Source organism: Danio rerio, chromosome 4 (assembly GCF_052040795.2).
Source record: "Danio rerio strain M-AB ecotype USA chromosome 4, GRCz13ab, whole genome shotgun sequence".
Lineage (NCBI taxonomy): Eukaryota > Metazoa > Chordata > Actinopteri > Cypriniformes > Danionidae > Danio > Danio rerio.
Window position 1 is genome coordinate 77,165,379 of NC_141024.2, and position 19,923 is coordinate 77,185,301.

General features: G+C 41.4%; 11 non-coding genes across 11 annotated transcripts; 5 read left to right on the forward strand and 6 right to left on the reverse strand.

Annotated features, from left to right (window-relative positions):
- The first annotated feature begins 8,810 nt into the window (after positions 1-8,810).
- Positions 8,811-8,974, forward strand: LOC141384166 (U1 spliceosomal RNA). The gene has a single exon (XR_015486821.2). It is a non-coding gene; the product is annotated as a U1 spliceosomal RNA (small nuclear RNA).
- Positions 8,975-10,816: 1,842 nt separating this feature from the next.
- On the forward strand, positions 10,817-10,899 carry trnal-cag (transfer RNA leucine (anticodon CAG)). The gene has a single exon. It is a non-coding gene; the product is annotated as a tRNA-Leu (tRNA).
- A 1,076-nt stretch (positions 10,900-11,975) lies between these two features.
- Positions 11,976-12,048, reverse strand: trnav-cac (transfer RNA valine (anticodon CAC)). The gene has a single exon. It is a non-coding gene; the product is annotated as a tRNA-Val (tRNA).
- A 104-nt stretch (positions 12,049-12,152) lies between these two features.
- On the reverse strand, positions 12,153-12,225 carry trnav-aac (transfer RNA valine (anticodon AAC)). The gene has a single exon. It is a non-coding gene; the product is annotated as a tRNA-Val (tRNA).
- Positions 12,226-13,556: 1,331 nt separating this feature from the next.
- trnal-cag (transfer RNA leucine (anticodon CAG)) lies at positions 13,557-13,639 on the forward strand. Its single transcript has one exon. It is a non-coding gene; the product is annotated as a tRNA-Leu (tRNA).
- A 1,076-nt stretch (positions 13,640-14,715) lies between these two features.
- Positions 14,716-14,788, reverse strand: trnav-cac (transfer RNA valine (anticodon CAC)). Its single transcript has one exon. It is a non-coding gene; the product is annotated as a tRNA-Val (tRNA).
- Positions 14,789-14,892: 104 nt separating this feature from the next.
- trnav-aac (transfer RNA valine (anticodon AAC)) lies at positions 14,893-14,965 on the reverse strand. The gene has a single exon. It is a non-coding gene; the product is annotated as a tRNA-Val (tRNA).
- Positions 14,966-16,296: 1,331 nt separating this feature from the next.
- trnal-cag (transfer RNA leucine (anticodon CAG)) lies at positions 16,297-16,379 on the forward strand. Its single transcript has one exon. It is a non-coding gene; the product is annotated as a tRNA-Leu (tRNA).
- A 1,076-nt stretch (positions 16,380-17,455) lies between these two features.
- Positions 17,456-17,528, reverse strand: trnav-cac (transfer RNA valine (anticodon CAC)). Its single transcript has one exon. It is a non-coding gene; the product is annotated as a tRNA-Val (tRNA).
- Positions 17,529-17,632: 104 nt separating this feature from the next.
- On the reverse strand, positions 17,633-17,705 carry trnav-aac (transfer RNA valine (anticodon AAC)). Its single transcript has one exon. It is a non-coding gene; the product is annotated as a tRNA-Val (tRNA).
- A 1,331-nt stretch (positions 17,706-19,036) lies between these two features.
- trnal-cag (transfer RNA leucine (anticodon CAG)) lies at positions 19,037-19,119 on the forward strand. The gene has a single exon. It is a non-coding gene; the product is annotated as a tRNA-Leu (tRNA).
- The last annotated feature ends 804 nt before the right edge of the window (positions 19,120-19,923 follow it).

Genomic DNA, 19,923 nt, shown 5'->3' on the forward strand with positions numbered 1-19,923 from the left:
AATGCATTTTTTTCTGTGTTATTAAATCATTTACCTAATAATATTAAGTGGTTAAAAGATATTGTTCAGATGCAATTAACTCTAATTCTAAAAATTATAAGTCTAAAAACACTGTCAAGGTGCAAACATTTAGTCTTTAAAACAACTAAGCAAAATAAATGTTTATTTTGTATAAAACAAATATAAATATACATGTACAAGTTGTAGGGCTTTATGATAGCATAGAAAATGCTATTATTTCTAAAATAACAATTCCCTACAAAAATGTATTGTTTTATCTGTGTTATTAAATCATTTACTTAATAATATTAAACAGTTAAAAGATATTGTTCAGATGCAAATAACTAATTTTAAAAATTAAGTCTAAGTCTAAAAACACTGTAAAGGTGCAAACATTTAGTCTTTAAAACAAATAGGCAAGATATTTTGACTCTTATTGGCTGTTGTCATTTTCTTTTTTTTCTTCTTAACTTCTGCTATTAGTGTTTATTTACAGCTCTGGGTTATGCTTTGAGCTGCTCTAGCAAATAGCCGAGCAGCAACTACTGGGAAGGTAGTTTATAAAATAATAATTTATCATATGTTTGTGATTTTTTTTTTTTTTTAAATATTGCATAAACTGTTGTGATAATAAAATAATTTTACGCTATATTGTACTGCCCTAATATGTTAAAAGTATAAATGGTTATATATTTTGTGTAAATAAACATTTTTCTATTTTATTTCTAATCTCTGTGTACATTTCAGCTTTTTTTTTTAAAGATTTGTTCAGTAGCTACAGTGTCCCAAGAGTGGGTTATCTGTTGTGACTCGAATAACTTTACACAATATTTATATTACACTTTACATTCATCATTTTTTCTATTCATTTATTGCAAACAAGTGTTAAAGGATAAAATAAAACTTGCAAAAATACACTGCGTACACATATTCATGTGGTTGCTTTAATGTTATCATTGTGTAATTTAAAGGATGGTAATATTAGGGTTCTGTTTATTATTCATAAACAAGTTATAAACTCTAGTTTAGCTAACAGTTAAAATAAAAATGGTATAAAATTATATTGTAAATTAAATTTAAGTAAATGTTAAATGTAAATGCAGTAACACCTAAAAATAATATGTGTATATGTAAATATAACTGTAAACATTGATGTAAATGAAATATTTTAAAATATATTTAATTGAATTTTTAAATAATTTATTAAACTTTAAAAAAATGACAAACCTATTTAAATATCAATGCCTGAAATTTAAATTTGAAAGTATTTTAATGTAATATTTCTTATATCCTACAACCTAATATTTTAGGTACTATATATAGTTTAATCAGTTGTTTAAATATTTTATTATGTGTTATTTAATATTAATAAATAAGTTACCTGAACATTACGGTCAATATAATTGACAAAATTCTAAAACATTTAAAAGTCAATATTTCAGTATGTTTATTATTGAACTATTAAAAAATATTATATTTCTTAAAAGGTGTGAAATATAAGTCCTAATTATAAAAACATTTTATCTAACTCACATGCAATTCAAATAAAGCTATATTTAGTTATGTTGCAAATAAACATACAATTATATTTGAATATAATGTAATACATTTATTAAAAAATAATACTTATTATTATGTTACTCAATTCATTTAAAATGGATTTTCTTTTTCAAATTATGTAATAAATGATATACAATGAGAGCAGTCTACAGCACATGGCTAATTAATATGCACCTGTCATACCCCAGAAAGCACATGGCTAATTATGCCAGTTCCCGCCTTTGATTTTTTTACCATATTGGGTAATTTCATTAATTTCAGCAAGCATGAGCACCTGTCGAGGTCTCAGGTGACCCCAGTGGGGTTCAGGGGTCACTACCTTGCAGGTCTAAGGCCATGTGACGTCAAGAGGACTGCTGGGGGCCACAGGGTGGGGACAGAGAAGATCCATCAGGTTCCTGTGAAAAGGAACCTGATGGATCTTCTCTGTCCCCACCCTGTGGCCCCCAGCAGCCCTCTCGACGTCACATGGCCTTAGACTGCAGAGTAGTGACCCCTGAACCCCATTGGTGTCACCTGTGGCTTTGAAGGGTGCTCATGCTTGTTGAAATTAAACAAATTACCCAATATGGTAAAAAATCAAAGGCGGGAACTGGCATAATTAGCCATGTGCTTTCTGGGGTATGACAGGTGCATATTAATTAGCCATGTGCTGTAGACTGCTCTCATTGTATATCATTTATTACATAATGTGAAAAAGAAAATCCATTTTAAATGAATTGAGTAACATAATAATAAGTATTATTTTTTAATAAATGTATTACATTATATTCAAATATAATTGTATGTTTATTTGCAACATAACTAAATATAGCTTTTTTGAATTGCATGTCAGTTAGATAAAATGTTTTTATGATTGGGACTTATATTTCACACCTTTTAAGAAATAAAATATTTTAAAAGTTCAATAATAAACATACTGAAATATTGACTTTTAAATGTTTTAGAATTTTGTCAATTATATTGACCGCAATGTTCAGGTAACTTATTTATTAATATTAAATAACACATAATAAAATATTTAAACAACTGATTAAACTAAATATAGTACCTAAAATATTAGGTTGTAGGATATAAGAAATATTACATTAAAATACTTTCAAATTTAAATTTCAGGCATTGATATTTAAATAGGTTTGTCATTTTTTTAAAGTTTAATAAATTATTTAAAAATTCAATTAAATATATTTTAAAATATTTCATTTACATCAATGTTTACAGTTATATTTACATATACACATATTTTTAGGTGTTACTGCATTTACATTGAACATTTACTTAAGTTTAATTTACAATATAATTTTATACCATTTTATTTTAACTGTTAGCTAAACTAGAGTTTATAACTTGTTTATGAATAATATACAGAACCCTAATATTACCATCCTTTAAATTACACAATGATAACATTAAAGCAACCACATGAATATGTGTACGCAGTGTATTTTTGGAAGTTTAATTTTATCCTTCAACTCTTGTTTGCAATAAATGAATAGAAAAAATGATGTAAAGTGTAATATAAATATTGTGTAAAGTCATTCAAGTCACAACAGATAACCCACTCTTGGGACACTGTAGCTACTAAACAAATATCTTTAAAAAAAGCTGAAATGTACACAGAGATTAGAAATAAAATAAAAAAATGTTTATTTACACAAAATATATAAGTATTTATTACTTAACATACTTAACATATTAGGGCAGTGCAATATAGCGTAAAATTATTTTATTAATCACAACAGTTTACGCAATATTTTTTTAAAAATCACAAACGTATGATAAATTATTATTTTATAAACTACCTTCCCAGTAGTTGCTGCTCGGCTATTTGCTAGAGCAGCTCAAAGCTTAACGCAGAGCTGAAAATAAACACTAATAGCAGAAGTTAAGAAGAAAAAAGAAAATGACAACAGCCAATAAGAGTCAAAATATCTTGCTTATTTGTTTAAAAAAATGATGTTTGCACCTTTACAGTGTTTTTAGACTTAGACTTAATTTTTAGAATTAGTTATTTGCATCTGAACAATATCTTTTAACTGTTTAATTTTTTTAAGTAAAAGATTTAATAACACAGATAAAAAATGCATTTTTGTAGGGAAATGTTATCTTAGAAATAATAGCATTTTCTATGCTATCATAAAGCCCTACAACTTGTACATGTATATTTATATTTGTTTTATACAAAATAAACATTTATTTTGCTTAGTTGTTTTAAAGACTAAATGTTTGCACCTTGACAGTGTTTTTAGACTTATAATTTTTAGAATTAGAGTTAATTGCATCTGAACAATATCTTTTAACCACTTAATATTATTAAGTAAATGATTTAATAACACAGAAAAAAAATGCATTTTTCTAGGAAAATGTTATTTTAGAAATAATCGCGTTTTTCTATGCTATCATAAAGCCCTAAAACATATACATGTATATATCTATTTTTTTGTCAAACAAAATAAAACATTTACAACAAAGCTTGTCGTCTTTATAGTCTATTTTGTCTCCTTTTTTAACTTCCTCTATCTACTGCACCGCTTTATAAATCGCGCTTCCTGGAGGTCCCGCCCAGCGGCCAATCGGAGCGCACGTTCAGTGGAACTTTCTCAAAAGAGCCAACGGCACGCTACATGACATGACCAAATTCGGAAGCACGCTTTGTGGAACTTTGCGCCGACCAATACCGAGCCAGACTTCGGGCCAATCAGGAAGAAGGGAAAGTGGAACTGTGGAACAGGAAGGGAACCGAAGATTCTCCCGCAAGAGAGGGGCCATGCTAATATTCTCTGTATCGATCCAAGTATATGGTTTTTTTTTCAAAACATCAGTTCAGAAGCATATAAAAATATCATTTACAAACATTCCTTATGACATTATGTTGGTTTCAAAACAGGAAAACAACAAGCATAATCATTCTGGCAAATCTATTTTCAAACCATCTAGTGAGTACGTAATATAAGGAGTATTCAACATAAACGTTTTGTAAAATTCAGTCTCTTTTTCTTTCATTCTAAAATATTGTTCCACAGTTTTAATATAGTTTTCCAGTTTCTTTTATACATTGTCCATAACTCCATTTTAGCATGTTTATTTTTAACAATGTTTCTCCTTTCTCAAATTACAGTTCTTGCAACTGATAGAAACAAATTGGCAATTCTTGTTTTACTTCCATTAAAACTAGGGATGCACGATATATCGGCGCCCATATCGTTATTGTCCGATAAATGCTATTTTTAAGATTATCGTTATCGATCCGATGTTGACACCTTGCAATTTCGAAATCATATCTTTTTTGCTTCAAGTATAGACTATTCAGTTCATAAGAGCAGTTCAATCTTTTATGAAGTTTGCTGTATAAAAATATAACAATTTAAAATATTTATTATTATCGGCCTATACATATCGGCTATCGGCCTCCAAGTCTGAAGAATTATTGGTTATCGGTATCGGCCAAAAAATCCATATCCAATCCCTAATTAAAACCAAATAAAAATATTTTATACCATTCTGTCTCCTCCTCAATCTGCTCTGTTTTACTTTTCATCATTTGTTTAATACTTTCTTTTAACTTTGCCATAAATGTATTTAATTCAACACATTTTAAAAACAAATGCATAATACCTTCATTTTCCAGTCCACATATTTTGCATAATGCATTCTCACTGCTTCCAATTTGTGCCAGTTTTGTTTCAGTGAAAATAACATTATGTCTGATGAAATAATCCAACGTTTCAATTTTTGCGTCTAAATATTTCCATTTTAAATTCTTCCAGATTCCCTCTTCGTCTATTTCCACAAATATTTTTTTCCAAAATTGTTCTGAAACTGGTCTTTTATGCACTTTGTTTCTGAAACAAATGTAGAAATTTTTGAGAACACATTCTTGAAAATCTTTCTCATTTTCCTTTAAAAACATTTTCACATTATTCCTTCATTCGAATCTATGATTTCAAAACTTTCTGGATCCACACCTACAAATGTTGCCATAATTTATCGTCCACCCAAAGTAAATAATGAATTTCTAAATGACTTTGCTGCTTTTTAACACCTATTACCACCCTCTCACCTAATATTATGGTTTTAGGAGATTTTAATATTCATGTGGATAATTTTAATAACTCCCTTACAAGAGATTTTATATCCTGTCTTGAGAGCTTTGGACTTCAACAGCATGTCAATGTTCCCACACACTCTAAAGGACACACCCTCAACCTCATCTGCTGCTCTGGTGTTTCACCCATTGACCTCTCTGCTGAGGAACTCCCTATAACGGATAATTTTCTCCTCTGATTTAATTTTGCACTCTCTCTTTCTTCCACCAAATCTCTCCGTACTATTTCCTTCCGTAACATAAAACATATTAATTTAGAATCCTTTTTTTGCTAGTATTAACTCTCTTCCTGAAATTACTAACCTTTCATTACCAAATGATTTAGTTTCTCATTACAACACTGGACTTCACTATAAGTCTCTGTAATAAAGTTCACGGCCCTCACGAAGACTGCCGTCAAACTGAAAGCAAAAGTAAAATATGTCCGGGCCCGGTCCTCTCTCGGCTTCCTCTGCCATAGTTCCTCCTTTTATGGTCCAGAGCTCCTTCCGTGGGATCCGAGGCAGGTGCGCACCGCAGGTGTATCCACTTACGCGGTGGCCTTACTCCGTTCCCACGGCTCTCGGCCACGCCCCCTCGCCACAGTCTCATATGGATTTTTTGAACATCTGACAGAAATAAAGTCAATCAGGTAAGTAATGAGCGTAGCTGCTGCTGCTTCTCTTCTGTTTCTGCATATTAACAGCAGGTGTTCATCATCAGTGCTCAATCATCACTTAATTAAACTCATCATCGGCTCATTAACTTTACTCTGCTGCTGAGTAAATTTTGCTCAATTTAGAGAGGGACCAAATGTTCTCTGAACTGAGTAAATTTTACTCTGATGATTTTACTGTGTACAGGTATGGATCATATGTTTTGTCCCAGGTAAGATCTTAAAATGTTCTTTACTTCTCATAGTAATAACTAATGATAATAATTGTCATGGTCACATATATTGCTGTATATGAAGGGATATTTATTTATTAGCATGATGGTTGCTATATTTTAATGAAACAACTGTTTACTATGTAAATGGAGCTATCAAACCGACACGAGCGTTGAAAATAATACATAAGCTAAACTTTTTCAGGTTTTGTGCAGCCATATATACATATAAGTAATATCACAGTATAAAAATAACCTACAACACGAAATCTCTAGGACAGGTGAACTTTCTGACGACACAGCGTCACCAGCACAGACCAAACACTGCACAAAGAATGAGATATTTCAAACATGATGTGACCTTAGCATTAATGTAACAATAAAAATAACTTACCGCACAAAATCTCTGTAATGGATGAACGTCTGACAGCGCAGCGTCAGGCACACAGACAAAATACTGCACACACAGTGAAATATTTTAAATGTGATGTGAGCAAAACATACTGTTTATCAGAACAGGATAAAAATAACCTACCGCTCTAAATCACTATGAGAGGTGTATTTGCTGACAGCGCAGCCTCACGAACAAAGACAAAATGCTGCACAAAGAGTGAAAAACTTCGAACGTGATGTAACCAGAACATATTGTGCATCAATATAACAGTATAAAAATAACTTACCACACGAAATCTCAACAACAGGTGTACTTTCTGAAGGCGCAGCCTCACGAATACTGCTCAAAAAGTGAGATATTTCAAACATGTCGTGAACAAAACATACTGTGCATCAATATAACAGTATAAAAATAACTTTCCACACAAAATCACTTTAACATACGAATTAATCTCGACAGCAGATGAACTTTCTGACCCGATAAATTGAGCATTCAGAGCAAGAGAAACTTTGGAAAATCCTCAGCGCTGATTGGCCCTGATTTTAAACTTTAGACAATGCATCCCTCCGATTAGCCCAGGGTCTAAGCAAACTGTAGACAATCGCGGCTTCTCGTTGGACGAGAGTCTACAGTCTACAGTTACCATTGCACGTTCCCTGGGCAGATGTCTGCGAACTCCCCAAATGTGGGAATCTCGACTGCATAATTTCTGGTAGTGGGGGACTGCGTTCGCGCTCTCCCCTGAGCACAGTGGTTCAAGACAGAGTTCAGGCGGTAGCGTCGGGCCCGGCTGGAGCGGCTCTTCCCTCTCGTCCTTGGCCAAGCCTCTTTTGCTCCAGTAGAGCTGCGCGCGCCTGTGGAAGGCCTGCCCACCCGTCGCTGGAAGAGTCTGTTCTGACGCCGAAAACTACTCGAAAGGTCCCCCCTCAAAGCGGTTTGACCAGGAGAAGGAACACGCAAAGAGAGCCCCCGGTGGCTTTTGTCCGCCAAGCGAGTGTGCCCTGTGGAATGTCAGGATTTTATTTGCCGGCCTGCCGCTGTTACTGACGGAACGAATGCAGACCGTGTGAAAGGTCATCATTTTATCTGCCATTAAGTAAGCGAACGCTTCTGCTCGGATCAGAGGTAACTTTGTTTCAAGAACTGCAATCTTTTGCAGACGTCTGTGGCGTTTTGGGCAGAAGGACGGTTCTAAACCAATCTGAACCAGAGGCAATTTCGCAGCCAGCCGTCGGTGGTTTCCCGTCTCAGGAATGTAAGGTGCTTGCAGCGGGAGGTTGTTCCGTTAGCACTTCCGCTTTCGTCAGTGAAGTTTTTTTGCGGAACGTTTGTAGATCCCGTCGTGTTCTTCAAGCTATGTCGTTTGAGCACTGTGCTGATAGGCTGACGTAAGAAAACAGGACACAAAATATACAAGGCAAGAGTGCAAAGCACGGAGCTCTAGGCAAAGGCGGTCCGAACCGCAGCAAAGCAGGAGGTCGACATGTCCAAATAGACCAAATCAGAAACTATGCAGAGAAAAACGGCATCTGTAGAGAAAGAAAACAGATGGAGGAAAAGAAAGAAAGAACACGAGGATCCCCTCCCCTCCCCCCATAGAGGGTCTGTTATCCCCAGATCGAGTGCGTCCAGTGGAATCCATGTGTTGGCAGCCCCAACTGATGACAAAACACAAAGCAAGCATCTGGAGGAAGCTCAAACTCTTCATGCGTTGCCACAGTTACTAGCGAGTGGTTTGCAAGCACAGGCACGTCTGCTGCAAGTACAGCGCTGTCAGGAGACAGGGGTTGCTGGCCCATTCCCCATGCTCGGTGGCTGGGCATCACCGCCCTGGAGTACGGCCGATAGAAAACGGCGGCTGCCATTTGCGCTGCCCGGCAATCCATACTTACCTGGCAGGGGAGATACCATGATCAAGAAGGTGGTTCACCCAGGTCGAGGTTTGGCCATTGCACTCCGGCCACGCTGACCCCTGCGAATACCCCAAATGTGGGAGTCTCGACTGCATAATTTCTGGTAGTGGGGGACTGCGTTCGCGCTCTCCCCTGAGCACAGTGGTTCAAGACAGAGTTCAGGCGAAAGCATCGGGCCCGGCTGGAGCGGCGCTTCCCTCTCTTCCTCGTCCTTGGCCAAGCCTCTTTTGCTCCAGTAGAGCTGCGCGCGCCTGTGGAAGGCCTGCCCACCCGTCGCTAGAAGAGTCTGTTCTGACGCCGAAAACTACTCGAAAGATCCCCCCTCAAAGCAGTTTGACCAGGTGAAGGAACACGCAAAGAGAGCCCCCGGTGGCTTTTGTCCGCCAAGCGAGTGTGCCCTGTGGAATGTCAGAATTTTATTTGCCGGCCGGCCGCTGTTACTGACAGAACGAATGTAGACTGTGTGAAAGGTCATAATTTTTTCTGCCATTAAGTAAGCGAACGCTTCTGCTCGGATCAGAGGTAACTTTGTTTCAAGAACTGCAATCTTTTGCAGACGTCTGTGGTTTAAGGTTTGCAGGGAATTTTTTCGTCAAATCCTCGTACAACGTCAAGTCATGACATTTGACAGATCCACGCCCTAGTATCATGGGTCATCCAGTGAGCAGAGAGCCATAAAACAAGGATAAAACAAGGCGTACGCGTTGGTCAATCGAGCGGACAAAGCCAACTCAGCGTGACAAGCTCCCTGCAGGTATTAGGGCCAATTTACAATCCGGGCCCGACACAGCTGTACAGGTCCTTGCGAAATGTCCCCTTTCGTCACATCTGAAGCACCTGAATTCTGGGCGTTCCTTCATCACATTTTCTGAGCTCATGCATAGTCGACAGGTTTTTACCTGATTGGTGTGCATGACTCTAAAGTGCTGTGGCGCTTCCGCCGTCTCGATTTTGGTACTGTATGGTAAGGAGACCATCTCTTCCGGAAATCTGTTTTTTACAAACCTTGTTCCATCTTCTATGTTTGTGCCAGGATACAATCTTCTTTTCATTTTAGATATGGGGAAAACTCCCCATCTCTCTAGCTTGCTTAAAATTTCTTCACTTGCTAGGTAAACAGGCAGATGCTTGAACGAAACAACATAGTCTCTGTTTTGTAACCTCCGTACTTCAGATTTCACTCCTTTAATTGTCAATCCATTGTCTATTAAAATTTCGGTGTCATCTTCAGTCTCCATTGTTACTTCATACTCCCTTTGTTTGTTTGGGTCTCACCGCCAGCATTCTTCCTTCTCCAATCAGCTCCGTGACTGCTTTGGTTATATCAAATCTTCTTGCATCTTTTACATTTTCTACTTCTACAGTTACTGTTGCTTCCTTTGTGCATACTCTTCTTTGTACCTCTTGCTTATCCTTACCTTTCTCACCTCTTCGTTGGCCGGGCTCTTCATTTTATTTATCTCTTTGTCTGTTGTCAAGTCCATTTTCTTTACCTCTCCGTCTATTATCCAGCCCATTTTCTTCATCCTTTCTTGCAAGTCCCTCCATTTCCATGTCGTTGCCGGGGAATCTGTCCATGATTAAAAATAAAACACACTACATAACCACCCTTCAGTCAGCAAAATGCTGCTGTTAGGTGGTTTTTAAAGACAAAAAGAAAACAAACAAACAAAAACACTCAAGGTCAATAAACAAAAAGGTAGACAAACAAAATGGGGAGAGCCTTTCTCTCCTTACTGCTGCCAACTCACTTCCTGTTTGCTCTATAGCCCCCTCAGGGTGGTGTGGCCGTAAGCAATGACAGCTGTCAAGTGTTGGCTATTGAAACTAGGCGCAGCCCCAGGAGGCGAGCACAGATTAGCTGCCTGCAGCGCCAATGAGCTGGACAGCCGGAGCTGGGCAAGCTGTGAAGCACCAGATTCCATGTCACGGTACTGCGGTGTGGCTCCCAGGAGACAGCTCCTGCCAAGCTTGCATGTCAGGATGGCCGAGCGGTCTAAGGCGCTGCGTTCAGGTCGCAGTCTCCCCTGGAGGCGTGGGTTCGAATCCCACTTCTGACAAACCGAGCCTGCGGCAGTGCGCTCAGGCTGAATTCTTTAACTCTCTGCCCCCATGTCCGAATGATACAGTAACACTGACAAAGTGCCGCATCACGCGGGCTTTAATGCAAGTGCACTGAAAGGGGATCAAAAGAATTGTCCGGGGATGGTGTTGCTTTTTAAGGTTTGCAGGGCATTTTTTTCGTCAAATCCTCGTACAACGTCAAGTCATGACATTTGACAGATCCATGCCCTTGTATCGTGGATCATCCAGTGAGCAGAGAGCCAATTGAGAATGTGCGTAAAAGCAGATCTGAATGTTTCCGCCCAGTTGCTAACAGGAGACCCTCCGCTTGTAAAGCCATCGTGATAACCACAGGAGCCTCCGGTTAGGGTGAGAGCACTGTCTTGTGGTGCCAGCGCAGAGAGACGGAAAGTCACTTTCCACAATGTTTTCATTCAATGTTCTACGCTGGTGGAATCACCTTCCCATTCCCACTCGGATTACGGATACACTGGTGTCCTTCAAACGACAGCTAACACCCATCTCTTCAGAGTACACCCGAACCCCGGTGAATATCCCTCTCTCTAAAGAAAACGAAACTCCTACTCCAGCACTAAATTCTCTGAGCACAAACAAATTACTTGGAATAAATAGCCCTTTTTCGTATGCATTGCCTCGTCTTGTTGAATATCTCCACTATTGTATGTCGCTTTGGACAAAAGTGTCCGCTAATTGTATGCTTCCGCCCAGTTTCGAACAGGAGACCTTTAGCGTGTAATGCAAACATGATAAACACTACACTACGGAAACCAATAGGCCAGTGCTGCTTCAAGTATTTATAGTCTTTTTGTATAGAGCTGTCTTGTACGGTCTGCACCGTGAAGGGCCAGCAAACGCACTGGCCACCTGCTCATGCACAACACAAAGCTAAAAGAAATCAGATTCTACGCAAGTTTGCGACACCGCGAGGGGCGGTAAACACTGAGCTGAATTCAAACTTCTAGCCTCACACCGCTCTGCAGAAAGAATGTTTTCAGTGAACGTCAGTACTCAACAGAAGCCTGATTTGACAATTGTCATAAAAGCCAGAGGTTGTTTCCGCCCAGTTTCGAACTGGGGACCTTTCGCGTGTGAGGCGAACGTGATAACCACTACACTACGGAAACCTTCAGGCAAATCGAGCTGATAACCCTTTTTGATTGGGTGCCTGTCGACGATCATTGCTGGTGCGGCAGTGGATGCTATTATTTTCTCGCCAAAAGAAGAGCACTGTTTCTGCTCGGTTTCGAACCGAGGACCTTTCGCGTGTTAGGCGAACGTGATGACCACTACACTACAGAAACCCCACAAGCGCTTTCACCAGCGAAGTTAGGCCTGCAAGGATAAAACAAGGCGTACGCGTTGGTCGATCGAGCGGACAAAGCCAACTCAGCGTGACAAGCTCCCTGCAGGTATTAGGGCCAATTTACAATCCGGGCCCGACACAGCTGTACAGGTCCTTGCGAAATGTCCCCTTTCGTCACATCTGAAGCACCTGAATTCTGGGCGTTCCTTCATCACATTTTCTGAGCTCATGCATAGTCGACAGGTTTTTACCTGATTGGTGTGCATGACTCTAAAGTGCTGTGGCGCTTCCGCCGTCTCGATTTTGGTACTGTATGGTAAGGAGACCATCTCTTCCGGAAATCTGTTTTTTACAAACCTTGTTCCATCTTCTATGTTTGTGCCAGGATACAATCTTCTTTTCATTTTAGATATGGGGAAAACTCCCCATCTCTCTAGCTTGCTTAAAATTTCTTCACTTGCTAGGTAAACAGGCAGATGCTTGAACGAAACAACATAGTCTCTGTTTTGTAACCTCCGTACTTCAGATTTCACTCCTTTAATTGTCAATCCATTGTCTATTAAAATTTCGGTGTCATCTTCAGTCTCCATTGTTACTTCATACTCCCTTTGTTTGTTTGGGTCTCACCGCCAGCATTCTTCCTTCTCCAATCAGCTCCGTGACTGCTTTGGTTATATCAAATCTTCTTGCATCTTTTACATTTTCTACTTCTACAGTTACTGTTGCTTCCTTTGTGCATACTCTTCTTTGTACCTCTTGCTTATCCTTACCTTTCTCACCTCTTCGTTGGCCGGGCTCTTCATTTTATTTATCTCTTTGTCTGTTGTCAAGTCCATTTTCTTTACCTCTCCGTCTATTATCCAGCCCATTTTCTTCATCCTTTCTTGCAAGTCCCTCCATTTCCATGTCGTTGCCGGGGAATCTGTCCATGATTAAAAATAAAACACACTACATAACCACCCTTCAGTCAGCAAAATGCTGCTGTTAGGTGGTTTTTAAAGACAAAAAGAAAACAAACAAACAAAAACACTCAAGGTCAATAAACAAAAAGGTAGACAAACAAAATGGGGAGAGCCTTTCTCTCCTTACTGCTGCCAACTCACTTCCTGTTTGCTCTATAGCCCCCTCAGGGTGGTGTGGCCGTAAGCAATGACAGCTGTCAAGTGTTGGCTATTGAAACTAGGCGCAGCCCCAGGAGGCGAGCACAGATTAGCTGCCTGCAGCGCCAATGAGCTGGACAGCCGGAGCTGGGCAAGCTGTGAAGCACCAGATTCCATGTCACGGTACTGCGGTGTGGCTCCCAGGAGACAGCTCCTGCCAAGCTTGCATGTCAGGATGGCCGAGCGGTCTAAGGCGCTGCGTTCAGGTCGCAGTCTCCCCTGGAGGCGTGGGTTCGAATCCCACTTCTGACAAACCGAGCCTGCGGCAGTGCGCTCAGGCTGAATTCTTTAACTCTCTGCCCCCATGTCCGAATGATACAGTAACACTGACAAAGTGCCGCATCACGCGGGCTTTAATGCAAGTGCACTGAAAGGGGATCAAAAGAATTGTCCGGGGATGGTGTTGCTTTTTAAGGTTTGCAGGGCATTTTTTTCGTCAAATCCTCGTACAACGTCAAGTCATGACATTTGACAGATCCATGCCCTTGTATCGTGGATCATCCAGTGAGCAGAGAGCCAATTGAGAATGTGCGTAAAAGCAGATCTGAATGTTTCCGCCCAGTTGCTAACAGGAGACCCTCCGCTTGTAAAGCCATCGTGATAACCACAGGAGCCTCCGGTTAGGGTGAGAGCACTGTCTTGTGGTGCCAGCGCAGAGAGACGGAAAGTCACTTTCCACAATGTTTTCATTCAATGTTCTACGCTGGTGGAATCACCTTCCCATTCCCACTCGGATTACGGATACACTGGTGTCCTTCAAACGACAGCTAACACCCATCTCTTCAGAGTACACCCGAACCCCGGTGAATATCCCTCTCTCTAAAGAAAACGAAACTCCTACTCCAGCACTAAATTCTCTGAGCACAAACAAATTACTTGGAATAAATAGCCCTTTTTCGTATGCATTGCCTCGTCTTGTTGAATATCTCCACTATTGTATGTCGCTTTGGACAAAAGTGTCCGCTAATTGTATGCTTCCGCCCAGTTTCGAACAGGAGACCTTTAGCGTGTAATGCAAACATGATAAACACTACACTACGGAAACCAATAGGCCAGTGCTGCTTCAAGTATTTATAGTCTTTTTGTATAGAGCTGTCTTGTACGGTCTGCACCGTGAAGGGCCAGCAAACGCACTGGCCACCTGCTCATGCACAACACAAAGCTAAAAGAAATCAGATTCTACGCAAGTTTGCGACACCGCGAGGGGCGGTAAACACTGAGCTGAATTCAAACTTCTAGCCTCACACCGCTCTGCAGAAAGAATGTTTTCAGTGAACGTCAGTACTCAACAGAAGCCTGATTTGACAATTGTCATAAAAGCCAGAGGTTGTTTCCGCCCAGTTTCGAACTGGGGACCTTTCGCGTGTGAGGCGAACGTGATAACCACTACACTACGGAAACCTTCAGGCAAATCGAGCTGATAACCCTTTTTGATTGGGTGCCTGTCGACGATCATTGCTGGTGCGGCAGTGGATGCTATTATTTTCTCGCCAAAAGAAGAGCACTGTTTCTGCTCGGTTTCGAACCGAGGACCTTTCGCGTGTTAGGCGAACGTGATGACCACTACACTACAGAAACCCCACAAGCGCTTTCACCAGCGAAGTTAGGCCTGCAAGGATAAAACAAGGCGTACGCGTTGGTCGATCGAGCGGACAAAGCCAACTCAGCGTGACAAGCTCCCTGCAGGTATTAGGGCCAATTTACAATCCGGGCCCGACACAGCTGTACAGGTCCTTGCGAAATGTCCCCTTTCGTCACATCTGAAGCACCTGAATTCTGGGCGTTCCTTCATCACATTTTCTGAGCTCATGCATAGTCGACAGGTTTTTACCTGATTGGTGTGCATGACTCTAAAGTGCTGTGGCGCTTCCGCCGTCTCGATTTTGGTACTGTATGGTAAGGAGACCATCTCTTCCGGAAATCTGTTTTTTACAAACCTTGTTCCATCTTCTATGTTTGTGCCAGGATACAATCTTCTTTTCATTTTAGATATGGGGAAAACTCCCCATCTCTCTAGCTTGCTTAAAATTTCTTCACTTGCTAGGTAAACAGGCAGATGCTTGAACGAAACAACATAGTCTCTGTTTTGTAACCTCCGTACTTCAGATTTCACTCCTTTAATTGTCAATCCATTGTCTATTAAAATTTCGGTGTCATCTTCAGTCTCCATTGTTACTTCATACTCCCTTTGTTTGTTTGGGTCTCACCGCCAGCATTCTTCCTTCTCCAATCAGCTCCGTGACTGCTTTGGTTATATCAAATCTTCTTGCATCTTTTACATTTTCTACTTCTACAGTTACTGTTGCTTCCTTTGTGCATACTCTTCTTTGTACCTCTTGCTTATCCTTACCTTTCTCACCTCTTCGTTGGCCGGGCTCTTCATTTTATTTATCTCTTTGTCTGTTGTCAAGTCCATTTTCTTTACCTCTCCGTCTATTATCCAGCCCATTTTCTTCATCCTTTCTTGCAAGTCCCTCCATTTCCATGTCGTTGCCGGGGAATCTGTCCATGATTAAAAATAAAACACACTACATAACCACCCTTCAGTCAGCAAAATGCTGCTGTTAGGTGGTTTTTAAAGACAAAAAGAAAACAAACAAACAAAAACACTCAAGGTCAATAAACAAAAAGGTAGACAAACAAAATGGGGAGAGCCTTTCTCTCCTTACTGCTGCCAACTCACTTCCTGTTTGCTCTATAGCCCCCTCAGGGTGGTGTGGCCGTAAGCAATGACAGCTGTCAAGTGTTGGCTATTGAAACTAGGCGCAGCCCCAGGAGGCGAGCACAGATTAGCTGCCTGCAGCGCCAATGAGCTGGACAGCCGGAGCTGGGCAAGCTGTGAAGCACCAGATTCCATGTCACGGTACTGCGGTGTGGCTCCCAGGAGACAGCTCCTGCCAAGCTTGCATGTCAGGATGGCCGAGCGGTCTAAGGCGCTGCGTTCAGGTCGCAGTCTCCCCTGGAGGCGTGGGTTCGAATCCCACTTCTGACAAACCGAGCCTGCGGCAGTGCGCTCAGGCTGAATTCTTTAACTCTCTGCCCCCATGTCCGAATGATACAGTAACACTGACAAAGTGCCGCATCACGCGGGCTTTAATGCAAGTGCACTGAAAGGGGATCAAAAGAATTGTCCGGGGATGGTGTTGCTTTTTAAGGTTTGCAGGGCATTTTTTTCGTCAAATCCTCGTACAACGTCAAGTCATGACATTTGACAGATCCATGCCCTTGTATCGTGGATCATCCAGTGAGCAGAGAGCCAATTGAGAATGTGCGTAAAAGCAGATCTGAATGTTTCCGCCCAGTTGCTAACAGGAGACCCTCCGCTTGTAAAGCCATCGTGATAACCACAGGAGCCTCCGGTTAGGGTGAGAGCACTGTCTTGTGGTGCCAGCGCAGAGAGACGGAAAGTCACTTTCCACAATGTTTTCATTCAATGTTCTACGCTGGTGGAATCACCTTCCCATTCCCACTCGGATTACGGATACACTGGTGTCCTTCAAACGACAGCTAACACCCATCTCTTCAGAGTACACCCGAACCCCGGTGAATATCCCTCTCTCTAAAGAAAACGAAACTCCTACTCCAGCACTAAATTCTCTGAGCACAAACAAATTACTTGGAATAAATAGCCCTTTTTCGTATGCATTGCCTCGTCTTGTTGAATATCTCCACTATTGTATGTCGCTTTGGACAAAAGTGTCCGCTAATTGTATGCTTCCGCCCAGTTTCGAACAGGAGACCTTTAGCGTGTAATGCAAACATGATAAACACTACACTACGGAAACCAATAGGCCAGTGCTGCTTCAAGTATTTATAGTCTTTTTGTATAGAGCTGTCTTGTACGGTCTGCACCGTGAAGGGCCAGCAAACGCACTGGCCACCTGCTCATGCACAACACAAAGCTAAAAGAAATCAGATTCTACGCAAGTTTGCGACACCGCGAGGGGCGGTAAACACTGAGCTGAGTTCAAACTTCTAGTCTCACACCGCTCTGCAGAAAGAATGTTTTCAGTGAACGTCAGTACTCAACAGAAGCCTGATTTGACAATTGTCATAAAAGCCAGAGGTTGTTTCCGCCCAGTTTCGAACTGGGGACCTTTCGCGTGTGAGGCGAACGTGATAACCACTACACTACGGAAACCTTCAGGCAAATCGAGCTGATAACCCTTTTTGATTGGGTGCCTGTCGACGATCATTGCTGGTGCGGCAGTGGATGCTATTATTTTCTCGCCAAAAGAAGAGCACTGTTTCTGCTCGGTTTCGAACCGAGGACCTTTCGCGTGTTAGGCGAACGTGATGACCACTACACTACAGAAACCCCACAAGCGCTTTCACCAGCGAAGTTAGGCCTGCAAGGATAAAACAAGGCGTACGCGTTGGTCGATCGAGCGGACAAAGCCAACTCAGCGTGACAAGCTCCCTGCAGGTATTAGGGCCAATTTACAATCCGGGCCCGACACAGCTGTACAGGTCCTTGCGAAATGTCCCCTTTCGTCACATCTGAAGCACCTGAATTCTGGGCGTTCCTTCATCACATTTTCTGAGCTCATGCATAGTCGACAGGTTTTTACCTGATTGGTGTGCATGACTCTAAAGTGCTGTGGCGCTTCCGCCGTCTCGATTTTGGTACTGTATGGTAAGGAGACCATCTCTTCCGGAAATCTGTTTTTTACAAACCTTGTTCCATCTTCTATGTTTGTGCCAGGATACAATCTTCTTTTCATTTTAGATATGGGGAAAACTCCCCATCTCTCTAGCTTGCTTAAAATTTCTTCACTTGCTAGGTAAACAGGCAGATGCTTGAACGAAACAACATAGTCTCTGTTTTGTAACCTCCGTACTTCAGATTTCACTCCTTTAATTGTCAATCCATTGTCTATTAAAATTTCGGTGTCATCTTCAGTCTCCATTGTTACTTCATACTCCCTTTGTTTGTTTGGGTCTCACCGCCAGCATTCTTCCTTCTCCAATCAGCTCCGTGACTGCTTTGGTTATATCAAATCTTCTTGCATCTTTTACATTTTCTACTTCTACAGTTACTGTTGCTTCCTTTGTGCATACTCTTCTTTGTACCTCTTGCTTATCCTTACCTTTCTCACCTCTTCGTTGGCCGGGCTCTTCATTTTATTTATCTCTTTGTCTGTTGTCAAGTCCATTTTCTTTACCTCTCCGTCTATTATCCAGCCCATTTTCTTCATCCTTTCTTGCAAGTCCCTCCATTTCCATGTCGTTGCCGGGGAATCTGTCCATGATTAAAAATAAAACACACTACATAACCACCCTTCAGTCAGCAAAATGCTGCTGTTAGGTGGTTTTTAAAGACAAAAAGAAAACAAACAAACAAAAACACTCAAGGTCAATAAACAAAAAGGTAGACAAACAAAATGGGGAGAGCCTTTCTCTCCTTACTGCTGCCAACTCACTTCCTGTTTGCTCTATAGCCCCCTCAGGGTGGTGTGGCCGTAAGCAATGACAGCTGTCAAGTGTTGGCTATTGAAACTAGGCGCAGCCCCAGGAGGCGAGCACAGATTAGCTGCCTGCAGCGCCAATGAGCTGGACAGCCGGAGCTGGGCAAGCTGTGAAGCACCAGATTCCATGTCACGGTACTGCGGTGTGGCTCCCAGGAGACAGCTCCTGCCAAGCTTGCATGTCAGGATGGCCGAGCGGTCTAAGGCGCTGCGTTCAGGTCGCAGTCTCCCCTGGAGGCGTGGGTTCGAATCCCACTTCTGACAAACCGAGCCTGCGGCAGTGCGCTCAGGCTGAATTCTTTAACTCTCTGCCCCCATGTCCGAATGATACAGTAACACTGACAAAGTGCCGCATCACGCGGGCTTTAATGCAAGTGCACTGAAAGGGGATCAAAAGAATTGTCCGGGGATGGTGTTGCTTTTTAAGGTTTGCAGGGCATTTTTTTCGTCAAATCCTCGTACAACGTCAAGTCATGACATTTGACAGATCCATGCCCTTGTATCGTGGATCATCCAGTGAGCAGAGAGCCAATTGAGAATGTGCGTAAAAGCAGATCTGAATGTTTCCGCCCAGTTGCTAACAGGAGACCCTCCGCTTGTAAAGCCATCGTGATAACCACAGGAGCCTCCGGTTAGGGTGAGAGCACTGTCTTGTGGTGCCAGCGCAGAGAGACGGAAAGTCACTTTCCACAATGTTTTCATTCAATGTTCTACGCTGGTGGAATCACCTTCCCATTCCCACTCGGATTACGGATACACTGGTGTCCTTCAAACGACAGCTAACACCCATCTCTTCAGAGTACACCCGAACCCCGGTGAATATCCCTCTCTCTAAAGAAAACGAAACTCCTACTCCAGCACTAAATTCTCTGAGCACAAACAAATTACTTGGAATAAATAGCCCTTTTTCGTATGCATTGCCTCGTCTTGTTGAATATCTCCACTATTGTATGTCGCTTTGGACAAAAGTGTCCGCTAATTGTATGCTTCCGCCCAGTTTCGAACAGGAGACCTTTAGCGTGTAATGCAAACATGATAAACACTACACTACGGAAACCAATAGGCCAG